Consider the following 9461-nt stretch of genomic DNA (forward strand, 5'->3'; position numbering starts at 1 on the left):
CTGATTCATCCATAATCTACCATTTTAAAGAATCAGTGATATAATTTCGGTATCTTTTGGATATTCATGTTCTTATAAAGTTTTGATAATATAGTAAAAATAATAAACAAACATCCCCTTAAATGAAAGTTCACTGATTATTAATACAAGTTTTCTTTCTTTCTTTCTTTTTTTTTTTTTTTCAGAATGGTGACATAGACTCTGAGTATAAAAAACTAATGTTGCAGGGGGGAAAATCAGCTATATTTTTGGATCTGGCAGGACTGTTCCCTGTACAGATAGTTGCATGGGCAGGTATAAATCTATAGGGAAATAGGGACCAGGGTAAATCCATGCTAGGATATTCTGAACCTGTATGCAAGTATGGTCCTTCCCCACCAATCCATAACACCAGAAATACTGTAGGTATTTGGGATGTGAAATACTGTATTAACTGTATTAGGTATGTATTTGTAATATAAAAAATAAGAATTCAAATAACCCTTTATTATTTGGAGGTGGTTAGCTGATGGAAAATTACATTTTGGAGTAAACATAGGCCTTAATATATCACATATTGCAATTATTTATCCCAATTTATCTTTATATTATTGTTATACATTTTACACATATACATTTTCAATGTTAAGTAAAATGATCTATTGGTTTTTCTTATTTCTTCCTTTATTTTTATTATTAGAAAGTCCTTCCAGGTCACATTTATTTTACTCTAGTTATTATATACTTTCCTTTTTTTACATTTAACACTTGAATCCTTCTGAAATTTGCATTTGACCAGCTTCTCTTGTAAATGATATAAGCATAAAAACAACTACCACCATCCATTAAGTATTTGAGTACTGCATACTGAGATAAGCATTTTACATGCATTATATCACATATGCTTTTATCATTCTCACTGAAAATACAAATAATTAAAAGCACATCTTTTAAAAGAAAACCCCAAATCCCCCCACCTATAATTGGCATTTTTGTGAACAATTTTCTATATATTTCATAAGCTTATATGCACATGTACAGAAATGTATACAGAAATTGAATTATGCTGCTTTGTAAACTATCTTTTCCATTAAATTGTATATATGGATATATATTTATATCAATAAATGTATATTTACATTATCTTTAATGTGTATGTAGTAACTGGCTAAACTGACATATCTCAATATACCTAGTCAATCCACTATTAGAGACAGTTAGGTTGTTTTCAGCACTTTTTTTACTATAAACAAAAGGTTAATGAACATTCTTATGTACATATGTTCTAGCACTTTCATTTATCTTCTTAGGATAAATTCTAGTGAAATTGCTAGATCATAGAAGGTATGTACATTGCAATATTTTTAAACAGATTGCCAAATAAACCTTTGGAAATGTACCAATTTACATAGAGCATTAAATCATCTATTTCTCCACAGCCTTGCCAACACCATGTTTTGTTAATCTTTCAAACCTTTTATAATCTGATAGGTAAAAACTATTAGTTTTTATTTGCAAAGTGAGTTTGTCTATTGGTATTCCAGACTACTATTCTGTTCATAACTTTTCACCATTTTTCTATTAAGACATTTATTTTTTAATTGATGTATAGGAGTTATTTATATATTAAGAATTTCTGCCCTCTGTTATAGGTCACAGATTTTTTTTCCTAGTTTGTTTGTATTTTTTTGCCGTACAGATTTTTTGAAGGTAAAATTTATTAATCTTTTTCTTTAAATCTTTAGTCTTCATAAAATGATTAGAAAATCCTCCTCAATCTCAAAACTGTAAAAATATTATAAATATATTAAATTATAACTAAATATATATTTTAAAATATCAAATATTTCTAGTACCTTTATAGTTGTTTCATTTAAATATTTAATCCAGCTAGAATTAATTTTGATCTAAATAGTGAATATAGATATAGGTTTATTAAATTTCCCTTTAAATGACTAGCCCTGTCCTAATAATATTTATTGAAAAAGCCATCTTTTCCCCCAGTATATAGGTTTGAAATGGCTTTTTATCTTAAAAGTCGTAGTATATTTGGAAATAGTCCACTATTTCCAAAGAAATAGACACTGTTCTGTTACATTGATCTGTCTGCTTCTGCACAAGTACCACAGTATTTAATTAGTGTTATTTCTTTTTTAAAGAAATTATTTATTTATTTATTTATTTATTTATTTATTTATTTAGAGAGTGAGAGCGAGTGAGCACATGAGAGGCACATGAGCAGGGGGAGGGGCAGAGGGAGAGGGAAAGAAGCAGACCCCCCGCTGAGCAGGCAGCCCACATGGAGCTCAATCCCAGGACCCTGAGATCATGACCTGAGCCTAAATCAAGAAGTGAACTGAGCTGAAATCAAGAGTCTGACACTTAACTGACTAAGCCACCCAGGCACCCCTAATTAGTGTTATTTCTAGTACAATTTGTATGTGGAAGATCGAGGTCCTTATAATTATCCTTCAAAATTTCATCTGGAATTTTGGTGTTTCATGTGGTGTAGATATCTCATTTCTCCCTCAAAGGGAATCAAAGTGATTCTTACAATGTTATTAACTGATTTGTGTTCTAAGAGGGAAGGAAAGTAGTAGCACTATGGCACTGGAGAATGAATAACTCTGCATAAACCCCTACAAGCCGTTGACTTTGTGAACTTGTTTCTAGGTGGAAATAAACATGGAGAACTATTGTTGCATAACGTCAGAACTTTCTACCGTAATGGAAATGTTCTATAGCTGCACTTTCCAATATGGTAATCATTAGCCACATGTGGCTACTGAGCACTTGAAATGTGGCTAGTGTGACTGAGGAACAAAATTTTTAGTTTCATTTAATTGTAATCAATTTAAATTTATACAGCCACATGTTTATTGGACAGAGCACGACTATTAAAAAATCACTGCCTTATTATACTATTTCATAGCATTATTGGCAGATAATAGATTTGACAATTTCCTATTTAACCTGAAACTATCATTTAGACAGAGATTTTCAGTTAAATGTTAAGGCTAACCCTGAGATCACAATGGCAGTTCAATTAAATATATAATGGATGCCCCTGTATGCATGGCACTCTTGCAGAATAAGGGACAGATAACATAGCCTTCAAGAAGTTTAAACTTTAATAGAGGAGATAACATGATAAATAGCAATAATGGTTTCAGAATAAGGTAAGTACCATAAAAGAAGAATTAACAAAGTGTCAAGAGAGTTCCAAGAAGGGAGAAATTCTTTCGGCTATGGAGCATGAAAGAGAAATTAGGGAGGACTGCATGAAAGAGGTGTCACTTAAACTACTTCTTGAATATGGTTCATACTCAAGAGGCAGAGAAGTAGAGATGGGAGGAGGAGGAGGGTGGAGGAGGAGAAAGACACTCCAAGTTAAAAGAATGGCATAAGCAGAGGTAGAAAGTGTGGATAACAAACGTTATGTTGGATAATGATAAGCAGTCTGGTCCAACTAGATCATCATGTGAGTAGAAAGGTATTTAATGTATCAAGCAATTCTAATTATTAGAAATTCTTTCCGATTCAGTAACAATCCACACCACTTAATAGCCACTCACTAGGTATCAATATTCAAGTAAAGAAATAAGTGGACTTCAGAAAGATTAGTCCTAATATGCAGGATATAGTGAATTGGAGAGCAGACTAAAAACAACAAGAAGAGGTAGGGGCGCCTGGGTGGCTCAGTTGGTTAAGCGACTGCCTTCGGCTCAGGTCATGATCCTGGAGTCCCTGGATCGAGTCCCTGGATCGAGTCCCTGGATCGAGTCCCGCATCGGGCTCCCTGCTCGGCAGGGAGTCTGCTTCTCCCTCTGACCCTCCCCACTCTCATGTGCTCTCTCTCATTCTCTTTCTCTCAAATAAATAAATAAAATCTTTAAAAAAAAAAAAAAAAAAAACAAGAAGAGGCTTTTATAGCAGGTCAGGTCAAGAATGGAGGGGAAGGGAGGAGAGGAGAGGGGAAGAAAGGAAAGGGGAAAATAGGTAAAGGAAAAGAAAAAAAAGAACAAAAGAATCTAGAGGACTTGAGAGGGAGTGGTAGCAATAGGAACGTAAAGGAGAAAAGCTATTCCAGAGACAGAATTCAGGGCATTTAATGAAAGACAGGATGCAGGAGGCAGGAGGGATGAGGTATTCAGGAGTCACAGATGAATGAGACTGAAGGGAAGGGGGTGCCAAATTAGTGTCTGAATACATTTTATGTGCCAATAAAACACCCAGATAGAAGAATAAAGCAAGCCAGGTAAGCATTTGAGAACTCAGGAGGGAAGCCAAGGTACTGCTACATGAAGAGGTCAGATTAAAGGAGGAAAATAAAGTAAGAAGAAGGCTAAAGCCTGGCTCCTTGGCACAGAGAATATATATTTAGGTTATTCGATCAAAGATTTGGAGTCATGTCTGTGGCTGGGGAAGCCCAAGAGAAACTGACCCACAATGGACTCACTCCAGTGCCTCCAATCTCATTGGGAGCCAGTTCAAAGTGAACCAGCCCAGAGTTTGAATTCGTGATAGCTTTGACCAAATAGACCCATGTAGTACATTTCTGCATTGGGCCTTATACTGGCCAGGCATGTTTTACTTTGGCAACTCTTGGCACTGACAGTTCCAAGTCTAAACTTAATAAGAAGCTTATTCTCAAGTCCTATCTCAGGATAATTAAAGTACACATTGCACATTCGACATTTATTTCTTTCTCCACCAAGTTAGCTCTGATCATGGCTTCCTGATGTAGGCTCAAGAAATAAACCTCAGGGGTTAAAGGGTGTGGGTTACTGGCTACAGATAGAAACCAGCCCTAAAAAGCCGCATTATCCCAGACCCTGATGTTTGGTGATTTTTCTTACCTTATACTTCATACCTTTAGTAAGGTAAGAAAAGTTGAAACTTCGGATGTTTTGTTTGTTTGTTTCTTCCACTTGGTTATGGTGCATTTTCACCAAGGAGCTTACAGTACTTTTCTTTTTTTTTTTTTTTTTAAGATTTTATTTATTCATTTGACAGAGAGAGACACAGTGAGAGAGGGAACACAAGCAGGGGGAATGAGAGAGGGAGAAGCAGGCTTCCCGCTGAGCAGGGAGCCCGATGCAGGGCTCGATCCCAGGACCCTGGGATCATGACCTGAGCCGAAGGCGGACACTTAACGACTGAGCCACCCAGGCTCCCCTCTTACAGTACTTTTCAAATGAAGAAGGTAACATGTACATTCTTCTAACAGTCCTGGCTGCAATCGGTACTGTCATAGTTACAGAAATAGCCAAGTACAAGGGAGAAAATGTATTTTTCTCCTTTAATTCTTATCATGCTGCAACAACCTGTCATAGTATCTACTCAGGCCATCAAACCACACAGAGTGATGACTTCCTTTAAGGGACAGATGTGAACACACAATTCTGTTTTACCAAAGCATTTGATCATTTCAACCATATTTTTTAATTCATTTCACTTTCCCCACTTTTCCCCTTCTCAAATGGCAAATGCTTTGCCCTGAGCCACTTCAGTGAACTATGCAACCCAATATGATTGATAACATGAAGTTTATTGTTTTAAACAAAACTGGAAGAGTCACTTCAAAATTCATCTCCTTTATAAGGCTGGACTCTGGTGTATGTCTTCCTAAGGCTAAACAAAACTTCAGTGGCTTTGCACCTGTGGCAACATGTATCAGGTGGGTAATTTGGGATATTCTCCAGGCAGCCACACCATCCATTCACCCTGGCAAGCAGCATATGCTTGTTTGGACTCTATCACCAATTACTGATGCTCAAGAAAGTTCTACTCAATTAAAAAGCCATGTCTCAAGAAATGAATGTGTAAATCAAGACTCAGACCTGACTTTACCTGTAAAAGCCACAGTCCAGGGGAACCCCTAAATCCCCTATGCCTTATCAGTGCCTTTAGCCTCTGCAGAGAGAGGTCCTAGCAGTAGTAGTCCCACAGAAACTGAAAATGGCCCATTGCTTAACCTGAGTGAGGACTACCCAGATATCTGTGAGGGCAGCAGAGACCATACTGCAAAGCCTCGCTTAAATCCCCAGCCTTACTGCTCTGAAGGCCTGCCCTTGGACTATCAGGCAGAAGCAGAAGCAGCCATGGCTCCGCTGTCTCACGGAGGAAGCTTTGGTGCCACTCGCCCCTCCTTCTGGCCAGCTGGAGCTAGAGTGGGCGAACCAGGAGCCTTTAGTTTACCCACACGTAAATGCTTTCTATTTAAATCATCTGCTTCCTCCACCGGTAATTGCAGGCTGTCTAGCCCAAGGCAACCCCCAAATTGGAGAGCTCACATGATAAGCCAGCAGCTCAGAGCTGGAGCCACCCCATCGGGTCCAGACACCGTGGCGCCGTCAAATAGTAGTGGCCCTATAGTAAGGGTTAATCCTTGGAGTAGGGGTAGAGAGGGTGAAATGGGAGCAGGTAGAGATTTCCCCTGAAGCCTCTGGCTGAAATACACCTGGGATTTTCACTCTTCCTAGGCACAAGGGTAGTTGCCTAATTCCTGTCTGGGTAAGTAAGGAGCACTGAAAACAAAACAAAACAAAACAAAAAAAAAAACACGTGCTCTGAGGCGCAAGACCTGCAGAAGCTTAAGTGCCTCCTACCCTATTGGGAAAGAGCCCAGTAGTGCAGCATTGCGCTGGCACGACACTTCATCCAACTCCTCAGGGAGAGCCTGAGGGGGTGTCAGTGGGGAAGTGGCCCCCAGTCCCCACACCTGTTCTGGACACTTAACTCCTTCCTTCCCGGGGGGGGGGGGGGGCCTGTAATGGAGGTAGCCTTCTTAAGCAGTACATGCCTGCTGAACTTGCAAAACCTCGGGGACATGTCCTTTCCTTCCTCCCTCCTTCCTTACCTGGGGTCTGATGCCTAGCTGTGCCACCTGTTCAGTAATCCACAACTTGGCTCCCCTGGCCAGGAAGAGAGAAAAGGATTTCTTCTTGGAAGTCTACAGAAGGTGAGATTGAATGTACTGGTGGGGGTAAATTATTCCTGAAGACACCCCCCCCCCAAAAAAAACCCCACCAGTGATAGGGCCCAAAGTAGCTTTCAGCAGAAAGGTACTTTTCCAGCACTTCAGCCCAGCCACAACTTTTGTGGGTGGCATAGAGAAAACCTTAAATACCTGTTTACTAATGTTTCCCTCCTGGGCCCCTGGGTCCCAGAGATGGGGAGGGGAGTGGCTGCAGGAACCAGGAGAAATCCCTAGAACGGAGAATTATTATAACACACACTTCCTTTGCCAGGTTTCTTTGCCAAAGCATTTTTCTTAGATGTCTGATAGTAAGTCAAATCAAGTTTGTTGCTCCAATCTCAGGCCCAGATCGACAAGGCAGGTCACACTGGGTGGCTGTCCCTCCTCACCCTCTCCTCCTTCTCCAGGGTTCCTTCTCAAAAAGTCTGAAGCACTGCTTAGCGCAGGTCGGTCCTCTCCCCTGGGCAATGGTTGGGAGAGGATCACTCAACCTGAGAAACTGGCTCAAGGGGGAGCAGGGATTCCTGTGGGGAGAGGAGAAGGGGCATCCCAAAGTCTGAGCTGGGATCCCTTCGGGTTTTCAAGGCAGGCAGGCTGGCGGGCAGAGATGGTCTCAGATCACCAGAGCTCTCTCTTGTCCCCTGCTCGCTGGGAATCCCCAGGAGCAGGAGCTCATTGCTGGGGAACCCCTCTCTGCTCCGCCTAGGAGTCGCCTTGAGCCCTTTCCCTGCGCGGGTTGCTCTCCTGGCTGCAGGCCGAAATGTGGGCAGAATCAGAGAGAAGAACCCAGTGGGAAAGTGCTTTCCAGGCTACAGAGTCCGCGCACCAGCTGCAAAGATCACAAAGATCCGGCCGCAGAAATGCAACGCACCAGCTCGCCTGCACCTGGCAGGCAGCGAGCGCTCCTTCTAGTCGAAGAGCCCCTGGCCTTGGAAGTTCCGGTCCCTAAACTTTCTGGGAGAGGTGAAGGAAGAGAAAGAAAACTGGCAAGTGTTTCCAGGAACGAGGACCAGGGCTGAAGGAGAGGTAGAGCCTCTGTGGGTCGCAGCCTGCCTGCTCCCTCCTGTCACCTAAGAACGTAGCACGTTCTCTCCTCTCCAGCCAACTGTCCGGTTATGCAAACGGGCATTACCTGTCTGAGTCTCGCACAACAGCAGGCGACGTCCAGCAGGGCTCACGCATGCAGTTCCATGTCTGGGGCAATGGGTCCAGGGCGAGATGAAGAGCTGCGTTCCAAGGTGCGCGGGCTCGAGCTTCCTGCGCGAAAGGAGAGGCTGCCCAGAGGTGATCAGAGCTGGAGGCGGCTTGGAGGAAACGGTGTCTTCCGGAGCAGCGGACAGAGCAGCACCGCCTGTTTTCTCCACTCCCTGTCCTGGCTAGCCAAAGAGGATGCTAGGAAACTTCTCCTAATCCAAGGAAGATTTCTAGAGTTCAGCAGAGCTTTCGTAGACTTTAGGGGGAGCTGGACAGAGAGAGGCTAAAAAGAGTTCCTAAATTACTCTTCCCCTTCGCTAGACCGTCAGGTGCCACCTCTTGGCTCCGTGACCATACTCTTCTAAGTCGCCTGCCTCTCAGCCTCTTCCTTCGCGACTTTGCTTCGGAGCAGCGGTTCTCCAGCCGCACCTTGTCTTGGCCAAATGGTACACCGAGGGATGCAAGTGCCTCAGCCTGTGGCTCTCACTCTTCTCAAGAAGCACGCACGCCCTAAAGGGCAGCAGCCCTACCACCCAGACTGCAGCGCAGGGCCAGGTGCGAACTCTGCCTGCTCGCCTCTCTCCCGCCTGTTCGCTGCTCCAGGCTTTCCCTGGAACCCTCTCCAGCCTGTGCGCAAAAGCCTACACAGTCCCCCCCAGCTCCGAAGAGGGAGCAGCGCCCGGGAAGTGCGCTCCAGGTTCGCCTCACATCCTGCCACCGCTGCTGCTGCCTCCAAAATAATGCCTAGAGTGGGGGTAGGAAGGTAGTGGAAATCACCTAGAGCTGCGTCTCCGTCGCTAACAGTTTGGTGCCTCCGGGCTGACTGATTGCACCGGGGAGGAGGTGGGGATTAGAGAGAACCGTTCAGGCGCGTCACGGAAAAGGGTTGCAGCTGCTCCTCCTCCTCTTCCACACCCCTTTAGATTTGGGAGCGCGGGGAGGGGAGGGAGACTGGGAAAGACTGCCAACCCCGAGTCCCCCATCCCCTGGCTGAAAAAAAAAAAAAAAGCACTTCCCTCTTACCTTTCCTGGGAGAAGGAAAGCGCGTCCCGGCAGCGCCGTCTAGTGTCCGTACCGGAGCAGGCCGGCATACAGGATTGCGGCGAGCGCTGAACTGAGTGCAGGCGTGGAAAGCCACTAAGCAAAGTTTTTCAGCCATCCTGATCCCCAGTTCCACCCACTGAATAGGTATCTAGCTCAACCAGGAGTTTACCTGCTTGGTTCCCCCCACCCCAGGCCAGAACTGAATGGTCTTAAAAACACAGGCCTGCTAATTGTATTCATAATGCGAGCTTCCCAGTCCCAG

At 43.4% G+C, this 9461-nt stretch overlaps 1 protein-coding gene across 2 annotated transcripts in view; it reads right to left on the reverse strand.

The window, feature by feature from the left end:
* Positions 1 to 8974, reverse strand: part of IL1RAPL2 (interleukin 1 receptor accessory protein like 2) — a 1158042-nt gene extending 1149068 nt beyond the window's left edge. For both annotated transcript variants that reach the window (XM_078065458.1, XM_078065459.1), the window contains exon 1: positions 8094 to 8974. The gene's annotated coding sequence lies outside the window, so the exon portion shown is untranslated. The remainder of the gene's footprint in view (positions 1 to 8093) is intronic.
* Between the last annotated feature and the right edge of the window lie 487 nt (positions 8975 to 9461).

The sequence above is a fragment of the Halichoerus grypus genome, chromosome X, assembly GCF_964656455.1.
Source record: "Halichoerus grypus chromosome X, mHalGry1.hap1.1, whole genome shotgun sequence".
Taxonomy (NCBI): Eukaryota; Metazoa; Chordata; class Mammalia; order Carnivora; family Phocidae; genus Halichoerus; species Halichoerus grypus.